This window comes from Pelobates fuscus, chromosome 4, assembly GCF_036172605.1.
Source record: "Pelobates fuscus isolate aPelFus1 chromosome 4, aPelFus1.pri, whole genome shotgun sequence".
NCBI lineage: Eukaryota > Metazoa > Chordata > Amphibia > Anura > Pelobatidae > Pelobates > Pelobates fuscus.
The window spans coordinates 3515369-3530426 of NC_086320.1; positions in this window are offsets into that span (position 1 = coordinate 3515369).

Below are 15058 nucleotides of genomic sequence, written 5' to 3' on the forward strand. Positions count from 1 at the left end.
AATTTTGGCCAGAGCTTGTGACTACTAAAAAAGACTGGACATGTCCTATTTTGAATACCCTGGGTTGTCTACTTTGGCAAATGGTATGCCATGATGGGGGTAAATCTCATTCCTGGGCTACCATACAGTCTCAAAGGCAACATAACAAATCTGGCAAATTCGAATGTGTAAAAAATTAAATGGCCAATTACTATATCTGACCCTGTAACTTTTCTGAAGTCCATAAAACCTGTACATGTGGGGTACTGTTTTACTCATGAGACATCGCTGAACACAAATATGAGTATTTTATAGCAGTAAAATGTATAATGACGATGATATAATCAATGAAACTGCAGTCTTTGTGTTAAAAAAGCAAAAAACTAATATGAACGCTAACTTTGACTAGGGTTTTTGACCATGTGGCTGCTACAAAAGACTAGACATACACCATTTTGAATATCCTGGGTTGTCTACTTTTGCAAATGGTATGCCATGCTGGGGTTAATTTTTACTTCTGGGCTGCCATACAGTCCCAAAGGCAGCCTAGACCCAGCAAACCAATCTGGTACATTTCAATGTATAAAAATGAAAAAGAGGAAAGCCCTATATTTGACCCAGTAACTCTCCAAAACACCATAAAACCTGTACATAGGGGGTACTTTTGTACTCGTAAGACATTGCTGAACACAAATATGTGTAATTTATTGCAATAAAAACAGTACTGATATTAACAGTTAAAATGCCATGCAGAAGTTGAAAAATAATAATTAATTTCTCAAAGTTTTTTTTTACATTTTATTCATATTAAGTTATGTTTTATATATAAATCCCTATTTTTCGTGAATAAAATGATATATAATAAGCGTGGGTGCATTTAATATGAGAGAGGGGAATTACGCCTGAACAGACATAAAGCGCAAATTCCAGGTTTTGTTCACAACGTGTACATTTGGCTCAGTCCTTAAGGGGTTAACAAAGTTTAATTGTTTCATTGCACATTTCTGTTATACTGTGCTTTAACTTCAGAATTACAATTGTTTTCATTTAGATATTTAACTAATCTAATTCTATTGACTATATTTTAATTTGCCTATTGACCGGACGCCCCCGTTTATTGATGTCTCTCTGGCTTTATTATGTGTCCTATTATGTGCACCCACCGACGGAGTAAATCAGGGAATGTAGGGCTCCAGAAATGGATGGCTTTATTTTAAGCGTAATAAGATTTTTTATTATAAGCGTAAGTAATTTAAATGTGAGAATAATGCGCAGGTGACTTTTTGTGTACTGTGGTTGATTTTACGGCCTGGCTAGTAGCCTATCATCATGAATTTTAAGCCATGCTGTAGCCAGTGCTGCCTCCCAGGAGTAGGGGGGGAGTCTGAACGTAGGGTGTAAATGTGAATGTTTGTGACGTGGCTTTATGGAGAGAGGCAGCTCCCCTGCACATCCGATTCTTCCTCCATCCAGGCATAGCTTTATAATTGAACATGTTTGTGGCATACGTTCGGGTACTGAGGCTCATTTGTGTATCAAGACATTTTTTTCTTTAAATATTTGTTCGACTAACAAATTGTTCAGGAAAGGGAGCGTTCGAGCTCCGAGGCCCACTGGATTGCCTTTTCTGGTTATTGACTCGGCTATATCCTTATCTCGGATTTTGTTGTCACTTTCTGACCTCATATGGGACTTCTTTCAGCCATTCTCGGTCTAGTTACGTACAGCCCGGCCACTCTAAGGACTGGTAATATGTTACATTGTATCATCTCGGTGTTTACATACTGTGTGTTGGGTTATACATTATCGTGTCATGAAAAATATCACTTAAATGTTTTATTTCAAACACTCCATTTGGTGGTTCTCTGGTTTCCATCTTTTCCATTTATTGCATAGAAATAGTGTCTTACATCGCACGACACAGCGAAACAAATGGCTTCACACACTCGTACTCGCATCGCCAAAGGTTTTATGTATAGGTAAAAGGAAACAAACATAACAGATAAATAATAACCATAAAACAGACAGTTACCATAACTGGGCCATTATTTCCGCTATTGTTTTCTCTCATGCGCGGTTACATGAGTCAAGTCCAAAAACAATATTTTATGAATATTAGTAATAATTACAAAGAGAAAATATCGGGAAAAGTAAGACTTAAATATTTTGAATATGGCGGTAGCATACTTACCGGGTGGGAGGGGCCTGCCCCACGTGACAGCCAACAAGGGGAGCATAGTGACCCCCTTCCCCCATTGAGCGCAGGCTCCTGCCGATACAGAGGCGTACATAGGTTACAACATTTATGAATTGTTGAATTTGGTTCTCATTATGCGTACTCCTATTGGTAGGGAAATCACACGCACATACTCACATTCATATGGTATCATTAATTACATATGAACCATGTATGTTTGTTTATTTATTACTGGTATTTATAAGGCGCCGAAAGATTCCACAGCGCTGTACAATTAGTGTAGGACGTGCAATATACATAGACAAATACAAAAGTTAGAGAGAGCCCTACCCATAAGCTGAGATCTAGCCATTGAAGATCTTTTATACAACGTGCTTAACTAGATAGCCCGTGAGCTTACAATCTGAAGGATACAAAGAGGTAGCAGGGGAATTTGGAGGTGATGGCTAAATGTTCACAGAGAGTTGCAGCTATTGGTAAAATATAGAGGGAATGAAGAGGTAATTGAGTGAGAATCTCAAGCAGCTGGAGGAGCCTGCTATATATTTAGGGGGAACCCGGGTTGGTGGGTACTGCTGATAAAAATGCAGAGCTTCACTATTGTTGGCTCTGGGAGTGTGAGGTGAGGCCTGGAGGTGGTGGGAGTTGCTGCTAGATGTAAAATGCAGAGCTTCACTATTGTTGGTTCTGGGAGTGTGAGGCGAGGCCTGGAGGTGGTGGGAGTTGCTGCTAGATGTAAAATGCAGAGCTTCACTATTGTTGGCTCTGGGAGTGTGAGGTGAGGCCTGGAGGTGGTGGGAGTTGCTGCTAGATGTAAAATGCAGAGCTTCACTATTGTTGGCTCTGGGAGTGTGAGGTGAGGCCTGGAGGTGGTGGGAGTTGCTGCTAGATGTAAAATGCAGAGCTTCACTATTGTTGGTTCTGGGAGTGTGAGGTGAGGCCTGGAGGTGGTGGGAGTTGCTGCTAGATGTAAAATGCAGAGCTTCACTATTGTTGGTTCTGGTAGTGTGAGGCGAGGCCTGGAGGTGGTGGGAGTTGCTGCTAGATGTAAAATGCAGAGCTTCACTATTGTTGGCTCTGGGAGTGTGAGGCGAGGCCTGGAGGTGGTGGGAGTTACTGCTAGATGTAAAATGCAGAGCTTCACTATTGTTGGTTCTGGGAGTGTGAGGCGAGGCCTGGAGGTGGTGGGAGTTGCTGCTAGATGTAAAATGCTGAGCTTCACTATTGTTGGCTCTGGGAGTGTGAGGTGAGGCCTGGAGGTGGTGGGAGTTGCTGCTAGATGTAAAATGCTGAGCTTCACTATTGTTGGCTCTGGGAGTGTGAGGCGAGGCCTGGAGGTGGTGGGAGTTGCTGCTAGATGTAAAATGCTGAGCTTCACTATTGTTGGCTCTGGGAGTGTGAGGTGAGGCCTGGAGGTGGTGGGAGTTGCTGCTAGATGTAAAATGCTGAGCTTCACTATTGTTGGCTCTGGGAGTGTGAGGCGAGGCCTGGAGGTGGTAGGAGTTACTGCTAGATGTAAAATGCAGAGCTTCACTATTGTTGGCTCTGGGAGTGTGAGGCGAGGCCTGGAGGTGGTGGGAGTTGCTGCTAGATGTAAAATGCAGAGCTTCACTATTGTTGGCTCTGGGAGTGTGAGGCGAGGCCTGGAGGTGGTGGGAGTTGCTGCTAGATGTAAAATGCTGAGCTTCACTATTGTTGGCTCTGGGAGTGTGAGGCGAGGCCTGGAGGTGGTGGGAGTTGCTGCTAGATGTAAAATGCAGAGCTTCACTATTGTTGGTTCTGGGAGTGTGAGGGGAGGCCTGGAGGTGGTGGGAGTTGCTGCTAGATGTAAAATGCAGAGCTTCACTATTGTTGGCTCTGGGAGTGTGAGGCGAGGCCTGGAGGTGGTGGGAGTTGCTGCTAGATGTAAAATGCAGAGCTTCACTATTGTTGGCTCTGGGAGTGTGAGGTGAGGCCTGGAGGCTGTGGGAGTTGCTGCTAGATGTAAAATGCAGAGCTTCACTATTGTTGGCTCTGGGAGTGTGAGGTGAGGCCTGGAGGTGGTGGGAGTTGCTGCTAGATGTAAAATGCAGAGCTTCACTATTGTTGGCTCTGGGAGTGTGAGGTGAGGCCTGGAGGTGGTGGGAGTTGCTGCTAGATGTAAAATGCAGAGCTTCACTATTGTTGGTTCTGGGAGTGTGAGGTGAGGCCTGGAGGTGGTGGGAGTTGCTGCTAGATGTAAAATGCAGAGCTTCACTATTGTTGGTTCTGGTAGTGTGAGGCGAGGCCTGGAGGTGGTGGGAGTTGCTGCTAGATGTAAAATGCAGAGCTTCACTATTGTTGGCTCTGGGAGTGTGAGGCGAGGCCTGGAGGTGGTGGGAGTTACTGCTAGATGTAAAATGCAGAGCTTCACTATTGTTGGTTCTGGGAGTGTGAGGCGAGGCCTGGAGGTGGTGGGAGTTGCTGCTAGATGTAAAATGCTGAGCTTCACTATTGTTGGCTCTGGGAGTGTGAGGTGAGGCCTGGAGGTGGTGGGAGTTGCTGCTAGATGTAAAATGCTGAGCTTCACTATTGTTGGCTCTGGGAGTGTGAGGCGAGGCCTGGAGGTGGTGGGAGTTGCTGCTAGATGTAAAATGCTGAGCTTCACTATTGTTGGCTCTGGGAGTGTGAGGTGAGGCCTGGAGGTGGTGGGAGTTGCTGCTAGATGTAAAATGCTGAGCTTCACTATTGTTGGCTCTGGGAGTGTGAGGCGAGGCCTGGAGGTGGTAGGAGTTACTGCTAGATGTAAAATGCAGAGCTTCACTATTGTTGGCTCTGGGAGTGTGAGGCGAGGCCTGGAGGTGGTGGGAGTTGCTGCTAGATGTAAAATGCAGAGCTTCACTATTGTTGGCTCTGGGAGTGTGAGGCGAGGCCTGGAGGTGGTGGGAGTTGCTGCTAGATGTAAAATGCTGAGCTTCACTATTGTTGGCTCTGGGAGTGTGAGGTGAGGCCTGGAGGTGGTGGGAGTTGCTGCTAGATGTAAAATGCTGAGCTTCACTATTGTTGGCTCTGGGAGTGTGAGGCGAGGCCTGGAGGTGGTGGGAGTTGCTGCTAGATGTAAAATGCTGAGCTTCACTATTGTTGGCTCTGGGAGTGTGAGGTGAGGCCTGGAGGTGGTGGGAGTTGCTGCTAGATGTAAAATGCTGAGCTTCACTATTGTTGGCTCTGGGAGTGTGAGGGGAGGCCTGGAGGTGGTAGGAGTTGCTGCTAGATGTAAAATGCTGAGCTTCACTATTGTTGGCTCTGGGAGTGTGAGGGGAGGCCTGGAGGTGGTAGGAGTTGCTGCTAGATGTAAAATGCTGAGCTTCACTATTGTTGGCTCTGGGAGTGTGAGGTGAGGCCTGGAGGTGGTGGGAGTTGCTGCTAGATGTAAAATGCTGAGCTTCACTATTGTTGGCTCTGGGAGTGTGAGGTGAGGCCTGGAGGTGGTGGGAGTTACTGCTAGATGTAAAATGCAGAGCTTCACTATTGTTGGCTCTGGGAGTGTGAGGCGAGGCCTGGAGGTGGTGGGAGTTACTGCTAGATGTAAAATGCAGAGCTTCACTATTGTTGGCTCTGGGAGTGTGAGGCGAGGCCTGGAGGTGGTGGGAGTTGCTGCTAGATGTAAAATGCAGAGCTTCACTATTGTTGGCTCTGGGAGTGTGAGGTGAGGCCTGGAGGTGGTGGGAGTTGCTGCTAGATGTAAAATGCAGAGCTTCACTATTGTTGGCTCTGGGAGTGTGAGGCGAGGCCTGGAGGTGGTAGGAGTTACTGCTAGATGTAAAATGCAGAGCTTCACTATTGTTGGCTCTGGGAGTGTGAGGTGAGGCCTGGAGGTGGTGGGAGTTGCTGCTAGATGTAAAATGCAGAGCTTCACTATTGTTGGCTCTGGGAGTGTGAGGTGAGGCCTGGAGGTGGTGGGAGTTGCTGCTAGATGTAAAATGCAGAGCTTCACTATTGTTGGCTCTGGGAGTGTGAGGCGAGGCCTGGAGGTGGTGGGAGTTGCTGCTAGATGTAAAATGCAGAGCTTCACTATTGTTGGCTCTGGGAGTGTGAGATGAGGCCTGGAGGTGGTGGGAGTTGCTGCTAGATGTAAAATGCAGAGCTTCACTATTGTTGGCTCTGGGAGTGTGAGGTGAGGCCTGGAGGTGGTGGGAGTTGCTGCTAGATGTAAAATGCAGAGCTTCACTATTGTTGGCTCTGGGAGTGTGAGGCGAGGCCTGGAGGTGGTGGGAGTTGCTGCTAGATTTAAAATGCATGCTTCACTATTGTTGGTTCTGGGAGTGTGAGGGGAGGCCTGGAGGTGGTGGGAGTTGCTGCTAGATGTAAAATGCAGAGCTTCACTATTGTTGGCTCTGGGAGTGTGAGGCGAGGCCTGGAGGTGGTGGGAGTTGCTGCTAGATGTAAAATGCAGAGCTTCACTATTGTTGGCTCTGGGAGTGTGAGGTGAGGCCTGGAGGTGGTGGGAGTTGCTGCTAGATGTAAAATGCAGAGCTTCACTATTGTTGGCTCTGGGAGTGTGAGGTGAGGCCTGGAGGTGGTGGGAGTTGCTGCTAGATGTAAAATGCAGAGCTTCACTATTGTTGGCTCTGGGAGTGTGAGGTGAGGCCTGGAGGTGGTGGGAGTTGCTGCTAGATGTAAAATGCAGAGCTTCACTATTGTTGGTTCTGGGAGTGTGAGGTGAGGCCTGGAGGTGGTGGGAGTTGCTGCTAGATGTAAAATGCAGAGCTTCACTATTGTTGGTTCTGGGAGTGTGAGGCGAGGCCTGGAGGTGGTGGGAGTTACTGCTAGATGTAAAATGCAGAGCTTCACTATTGTTGGTTCTGGGAGTGTGAGGCGAGGCCTGGAGGTGGTGGGAGTTGCTGCTAGATGTAAAATGCTGAGCTTCACTATTGTTGGCTCTGGGAGTGTGAGGTGAGGCCTGGAGGTGGTGGGAGTTGCTGCTAGATGTAAAATGCTGAGCTTCACTATTGTTGGCTCTGGGAGTGTGAGGCGAGGCCTGGAGGTGGTGGGAGTTGCTGCTAGATGTAAAATGCTGAGCTTCACTATTGTTGGCTCTGGGAGTGTGAGGTGAGGCCTGGAGGTGGTGGGAGTTGCTGCTAGATGTAAAATGCTGAGCTTCACTATTGTTGGCTCTGGGAGTGTGAGGCGAGGCCTGGAGGTGGTAGGAGTTACTGCTAGATGTAAAATGCAGAGCTTCACTATTGTTGGCTCTGGGAGTGTGAGGCGAGGCCTGGAGGTGGTGGGAGTTGCTGCTAGATGTAAAATGCAGAGCTTCACTATTGTTGGCTCTGGGAGTGTGAGGCGAGGCCTGGAGGTGGTGGGAGTTGCTGCTAGATGTAAAATGCTGAGCTTCACTATTGTTGGCTCTGGGAGTGTGAGGTGAGGCCTGGAGGTGGTGGGAGTTGCTGCTAGATGTAAAATGCTGAGCTTCACTATTGTTGGCTCTGGGAGTGTGAGGCGAGGCCTGGAGGTGGTGGGAGTTGCTGCTAGATGTAAAATGCTGAGCTTCACTATTGTTGGCTCTGGGAGTGTGAGGTGAGGCCTGGAGGTGGTGGGAGTTGCTGCTAGATGTAAAATGCTGAGCTTCACTATTGTTGGCTCTGGGAGTGTGAGGGGAGGCCTGGAGGTGGTAGGAGTTGCTGCTAGATGTAAAATGCTGAGCTTCACTATTGTTGGCTCTGGGAGTGTGAGGGGAGGCCTGGAGGTGGTAGGAGTTGCTGCTAGATGTAAAATGCTGAGCTTCACTATTGTTGGCTCTGGGAGTGTGAGGTGAGGCCTGGAGGTGGTGGGAGTTGCTGCTAGATGTAAAATGCTGAGCTTCACTATTGTTGGCTCTGGGAGTGTGAGGTGAGGCCTGGAGGTGGTGGGAGTTGCTGCTAGATGTAAAATGCAGAGCTTCACTATTGTTGGCTCTGGGAGTGTGAGGCGAGGCCTGGAGGTGGTGGGAGTTACTGCTAGATGTAAAATGCAGAGCTTCACTATTGTTGGCTCTGGGAGTGTGAGGCGAGGCCTGGAGGTGGTGGGAGTTGCTGCTAGATGTAAAATGCAGAGCTTCACTATTGTTGGCTCTGGGAGTGTGAGGTGAGGCCTGGAGGTGGTGGGAGTTGCTGCTAGATGTAAAATGCAGAGCTTCACTATTGTTGGCTCTGGGAGTGTGAGGCGAGGCCTGGAGGTGGTGGGAGTTGCTGCTAGATGTAAAATGCAGAGCTTCACTATTGTTGGCTCTGGGAGTGTGAGGCGAGGCCTGGAGGTGGTGGGAGTTGCTGCTAGATGTAAAATGCAGAGCTTCACTATTGTTGGCTCTGGGAGTGTGAGGTGAGGCCTGGAGGTGGTGGGAGTTGCTGCTAGATGTAAAATGCAGAGCTTCACTATTGTTGGCTCTGGGAGTGTGAGGTGAGGCCTGGAGGTGGTGGGAGTTGCTGCTAGATGTAAAATGCAGAGCTTCACTATTGTTGGTTCTGGGAGTGTGAGGTGAGGCCTGGAGGTGGTGGGAGTTGCTGCTAGATGTAAAATGCAGAGCTTCACTATTGTTGGTTCTGGGAGTGTGAGGCGAGGCCTGGAGGTGGTGGGAGTTACTGCTAGATGTAAAATGCAGAGCTTCACTATTGTTGGTTCTGGGAGTGTGAGGCGAGGCCTGGAGGTGGTGGGAGTTGCTGCTAGATGTAAAATGCTGAGCTTCACTATTGTTGGCTCTGGGAGTGTGAGGTGAGGCCTGGAGGTGGTGGGAGTTACTGCTAGATGTAAAATGCAGAGCTTCACTATTGTTGGCTCTGGGAGTGTGAGGTGAGGCCTGGAGGTGGTGGGAGTTGCTGCTAGATGTAAAATGCTGAGCTTCACTATTGTTGGCTCTGGGAGTGTGAGGTGAGGCCTGGAGGTGGTGGGAGTTGCTGCTAGATGTAAAATGCTGAGCTTCACTATTGTTGGCTCTGGGAGTGTGAGGCGAGGCCTGGAGGTGGTAGGAGTTACTGCTAGATGTAAAATGCAGAGCTTCACTATTGTTGGCTCTGGGAGTGTGAGGCGAGGCCTGGAGGTGGTGGGAGTTGCTGCTAGATGTAAAATGCAGAGCTTCACTATTGTTGGCTCTGGGAGTGTGAGGCGAGGCCTGGAGGTGGTGGGAGTTGCTGCTAGATGTAAAATGCTGAGCTTCACTATTGTTGGCTCTGGGAGTGTGAGGTGAGGCCTGGAGGTGGTGGGAGTTGCTGCTAGATGTAAAATGCTGAGCTTCACTATTGTTGGCTCTGGGAGTGTGAGGCGAGGCCTGGAGGTGGTGGGAGTTGCTGCTAGATGTAAAATGCTGAGCTTCACTATTGTTGGCTCTGGGAGTGTGAGGTGAGGCCTGGAGGTGGTGGGAGTTGCTGCTAGATGTAAAATGCTGAGCTTCACTATTGTTGGCTCTGGGAGTGTGAGGGGAGGCCTGGAGGTGGTAGGAGTTGCTGCTAGATGTAAAATGCTGAGCTTCACTATTGTTGGCTCTGGGAGTGTGAGGGGAGGCCTGGAGGTGGTAGGAGTTGCTGCTAGATGTAAAATGCTGAGCTTCACTATTGTTGGCTCTGGGAGTGTGAGGTGAGGCCTGGAGGTGGTGGGAGTTGCTGCTAGATGTAAAATGCTGAGCTTCACTATTGTTGGCTCTGGGAGTGTGAGGTGAGGCCTGGAGGTGGTGGGAGTTACTGCTAGATGTAAAATGCAGAGCTTCACTATTGTTGGCTCTGGGAGTGTGAGGCGAGGCCTGGAGGTGGTGGGAGTTACTGCTAGATGTAAAATGCAGAGCTTCACTATTGTTGGCTCTGGGAGTGTGAGGCGAGGCCTGGAGGTGGTGGGAGTTGCTGCTAGATGTAAAATGCAGAGCTTCACTATTGTTGGTTCTGGGAGTGTGAGGCGAGGCCTGGAGGTGGTGGGAGTTGCTGCTAGATGTAAAATGCAGAGCTTCACTATTGTTGGCTCTGGGAGTGTGAGGTGAGGCCTGGAGGTGGTAGGAGTTACTGCTAGATGTAAAATGCAGAGCTTCACTATTGTTGGCTCTGGGAGTGTGAGGCGAGGCCTGGAGGTGGTGGGAGTTGCTGCTAGATGTAAAATGCAGAGCTTCACTATTGTTGGCTCTGGGAGTGTGAGGCGAGGCCTGGAGGTGGTGGGAGTTGCTGCTAGATGTAAAATGCAGAGCTTCACTATTGTTGGCTCTGGGAGTGTGAGGCGAGGCCTGGAGGTGGTGGGAGTTGCTGCTAGATGTAAAATGCAGAGCTTCACTATTGTTGGTTCTGGGAGTGTGAGGCGAGGCCTGGAGGTGGTGGGAGTTGCTGCTAGATGTAAAATGCAGAGCTTCACTATTGTTGGCTCTGGGAGTGTGAGGTGAGGCCTGGAGGTGGTGGGAGTTACTGCTAGATGTAAAATGCAGAGCTTCACTATTGTTGGCTCTGGGAGTGTGAGGTGAGGCCTGGAGGTGGTGGGAGTTGCTGCTAGATGTAAAATGCAGAGCTTCACTATTGTTGGCTCTGGGAGTGTGAGGCGAGGCCTGGAGGTGGTGGGAGTTACTGCTAGATGTAAAATGCAGAGCTTCACTATTGTTGGCTCTGGGAGTGTGAGGTGAGGCCTGGAGGTGGTGGGAGTTGCTGCTAGATGTAAAATGCAGAGCTTCACTATTGTTGGCTCTGGGAGTGTGAGGCGAGGCCTGGAGGTGGTGGGAGTTGCTGCTAGATGTAAAATGCAGAGCTTCACTATTGTTGGCTCTGGGAGTGTGAGGTGAGGCCTGGAGGTGGTGGGAGTTGCTGCTAGATGTAAAATGCTGAGCTTCACTATTGTTGGCTCTGGGAGTGTGAGGTGAGGCCTGGAGGTGGTGGGAGTTACTGCTAGATGTAAAATGCAGAGCTTCACTATTGTTGGCTCTGGGAGTGTGAGGTGAGGCCTGGAGGTGGTGGGAGTTGCTGCTAGATGTAAAATGCAGAGCTTCACTATTGTTGGCTCTGGGAGTGTGAGTTGAGGCCTGGAGGTGGTGGGAGTTGCTGCTAGATGTAAAATGCAGAGCTTCACTATTGTTGGCTCTGGGAAGTGTGAGGTGAGGCCTGGAGGTGGTGGGAGTTGCTGCTACATGTAAAATGCAGAGCTTCACTATTGTTGGTTCTGGGAGTGTGAGGCGAGGCCTGGAGGTGGTGAGAGTTGCTGCTAGATGTAAAATGCAGAGCTTCACTATTGTTGGTTCTGGGAGTGTGAGGCGAGGCCTGGAGGTGGTGGGAGTTGCTGCTAGATGTAAAATGCAGAGCTTCACTATTGTTGGTTCTGGGAGTGTGAGGCGAGGCCTGGAGGTGGTGGGAGTTGCTGCTAGATGTAAAATGCAGAGCTTCACTATTGTTGGCTCTGGGAGTGTGAGGCGAGGCCTGGAGGTGGTGGGAGTTGCTGCTAGATGTAAAATGCAGAGCTTCACTATTGTTGGTTCTGGGAGTGTGAGGTGAGGCCTGGAGGTGGTGGGAGTTGCTGCTAGATGTAAAATGCAGAGCTTCACTATTGTTGGCTCTGGGAGTGTGAGGCGAGGCCTGGAGGTGGTGGGAGTTGCTGCTAGATGTAAAATGCAGAGCTTCACTATTGTTGGTTCTGGGAGTGTGAGGCGAGGCCTGGAGGTGGTGGGAGTTGCTGCTAGATGTAAAATGCAGAGCTTCACTATTGTTGGTTCTGGGAGTGTGAGGTGAGGCCTGGAGGTGGTGGGAGTTGCTGCTAGATGTAAAATGCAGAGCTTCACTATTGTTGGCTCTGGGAGTGTGAGGTGAGGCCTGGAGGTTGTGGGAGTTGCTGCTAGATGTAAAATGCAGAGCTTCACTATTGTTGGCTCTGGGAGTGTGAGGTGAGGCCTGGAGGTGGTGGGAGTTGCTGCTAGATGTAAAATGCAGAGCTTTACTATTGTTGGCTCTGGGAGTGTGAGGTGAGGCCTGGAGGTGGTGGGAGTTGCTGCTAGATGTAAAATGCAGAGCTTCACTATTGTTGGTTCTGGGAGTGTGAGGCGAGGCCTGGAGGTGGTGGGAGTTGCTGCTAGATGTAAAATGCAGAGCTTCACTATTGTTGGCTCTGGGAGTGTGAGGCGAGGCCTGGAGGTGGTGGGAGTTGCTGCTAGATGTAAAATGCAGAGCTTCACTATTGTTGGCTCTGGGAGTGTGAGGCGAGGCCTGGAGGTGGTGGGAGTTGCTGCTAGATGTAAAATGCTGAGCTTCACTATTGTTGGCTCTGGGAGTGTGAGGCGAGGCCTGGAGGTGGTGGGAGTTGCTGCTAGATGTAAAATGCAGAGCTTCACTATTGTTGGCTCTGGGAGTGTGAGGTGAGGCCTGGAGGTGGTGGGAGTTGCTGCTAGATGTAAAATGCAGAGCTTCACTATTGTTGGCTCTGGGAGTGTGAGGTGAGGCCTGGAGGTTGTGGGAGTTGCTGCTAGATGTAAAATGCAGAGCTTCACTATTGTTGGCTCTGGGAGTGTGAGTTGAGGCCTGGAGGTGGTGGGAGTTGCTGCTAGATGTAAAATGCAGAGCTTCACTATTGTTGGCTCTGGGAGTGTGAGGTGAGGCCTGGAGGTGGTGGGAGTTGCTGCTAGATGTAAAATGCTGAGCTTCACTATTGTTGGCTCTGGGAGTGTGAGGTGAGGCCTGGAGGTGGTGGGAGTTGCTGCTAGATGTAAAATGCAGAGCTTCACTATTGTTGGCTCTGGGAGTGTGAGGTGAGGCCTGGAGGTGGTGGGAGTTGCTGCTAGATGTAAAATGCAGAGCTTCACTATTGTTGGCTCTGGGAGTGTGAGGCGAGGCCTGGAGGTGGTGGGAGTTGCTGCTAGATGTAAAATGCAGAGCTTCACTATTGTTGGCTCTGGGAGTGTGAGGTGAGGCCTGGAGGTGGTGGGAGTTACTGCTAGATGTAAAATGCAGAGCTTCACTATTGTTGGTTCTGGGAGTGTGAGGCGAGGCCTGGAGGTGGTGGGAGTTGCTGCTAGATGTAAAATGCTGAGCTTCACTATTGTTGGCTCTGGGAGTGTGAGGTGAGGCCTGGAGGTGGTGGGAGTTGCTGCTAGATGTAAAATGCTGAGCTTCACTATTGTTGGCTCTGGGAGTGTGAGGCGAGGCCTGGAGGTGGTGGGAGTTGCTGCTAGATGTAAAATGCTGAGCTTCACTATTGTTGGCTCTGGGAGTGTGAGGTGAGGCCTGGAGGTGGTGGGAGTTGCTGCTAGATGTAAAATGCTGAGCTTCACTATTGTTGGCTCTGGGAGTGTGAGGGGAGGCCTGGAGGTGGTAGGAGTTGCTGCTAGATGTAAAATGCTGAGCTTCACTATTGTTGGCTCTGGGAGTGTGAGGGGAGGCCTGGAGGTGGTAGGAGTTGCTGCTAGATGTAAAATGCTGAGCTTCACTATTGTTGGCTCTGGGAGTGTGAGGTGAGGCCTGGAGGTGGTGGGAGTTGCTGCTAGATGTAAAATGCTGAGCTTCACTATTGTTGGCTCTGGGAGTGTGAGGTGAGGCCTGGAGGTGGTGGGAGTTACTGCTAGATGTAAAATGCAGAGCTTCACTATTGTTGGCTCTGGGAGTGTGAGGCGAGGCCTGGAGGTGGTGGGAGTTACTGCTAGATGTAAAATGCAGAGCTTCACTATTGTTGGCTCTGGGAGTGTGAGGCGAGGCCTGGAGGTGGTGGGAGTTACTGCTAGATGTAAAATGCAGAGCTTCACTATTGTTGGCTCTGGGAGTGTGAGGTGAGGCCTGGAGGTGGTGGGAGTTGCTGCTAGATGTAAAATGCAGAGCTTCACTATTGTTGGTTCTGGGAGTGTGAGGCGAGGCCTGGAGGTGGTGGGAGTTGCTGCTAGATGTAAAATGCAGAGCTTCACTATTGTTGGCTCTGGGAGTGTGAGGTGAGGCCTGGAGGTGGTGGGAGTTGCTGCTAGATGTAAAATGCTGAGCTTCACTATTGTTGGCTCTGGGAGTGTGAGGGGAGGCCTGGAGGTGGTAGGAGTTGCTGCTAGATGTAAAATGCTGAGCTTCACTATTGTTGGCTCTGGGAGTGTGAGGGGAGGCCTGGAGGTGGTAGGAGTTGCTGCTAGATGTAAAATGCTGAGCTTCACTATTGTTGGCTCTGGGAGTGTGAGGTGAGGCCTGGAGGTGGTGGGAGTTGCTGCTAGATGTAAAATGCTGAGCTTCACTATTGTTGGCTCTGGGAGTGTGAGGTGAGGCCTGGAGGTGGTGGGAGTTACTGCTAGATGTAAAATGCAGAGCTTCACTATTGTTGGCTCTGGGAGTGTGAGGCGAGGCCTGGAGGTGGTGGGAGTTACTGCTAGATGTAAAATGCAGAGCTTCACTATTGTTGGCTCTGGGAGTGTGAGGCGAGGCCTGGAGGTGGTGGGAGTTACTGCTAGATGTAAAATGCAGAGCTTCACTATTGTTGGCTCTGGGAGTGTGAGGTGAGGCCTGGAGGTGGTGGGAGTTGCTGCTAGATGTAAAATGCAGAGCTTCACTATTGTTGGTTCTGGGAGTGTGAGGCGAGGCCTGGAGGTGGTGGGAGTTGCTGCTAGATGTAAAATGCAGAGCTTCACTATTGTTGGCTCTGGGAGTGTGAGGTGAGGCCTGGAGGTGGTGGGAGTTGCTGCTAGATGTAAAATGCAGAGCTTCACTATTGTTGGCTCTGGGAGTGTGAGGTGAGGCCACCCAAACTATAACCTGATGCTGTCATATCATGATCTCAGTTAAACTTGTCTTTCAGTAAAACATTTTCTGTGGTTATGGAGGTAACAGAAGAGATGCCGAATGAGGATATGAGATCCCAGATCATGACCTTTTTGTTAAGCAGTGTAAAAGAAGAATGTGAGGTGAACCAATCATGTGGCCAGTTGACTTGTTACAAAGTACACTGATAGGTGCCCATAGGATTCCCACAAGCAGGTAA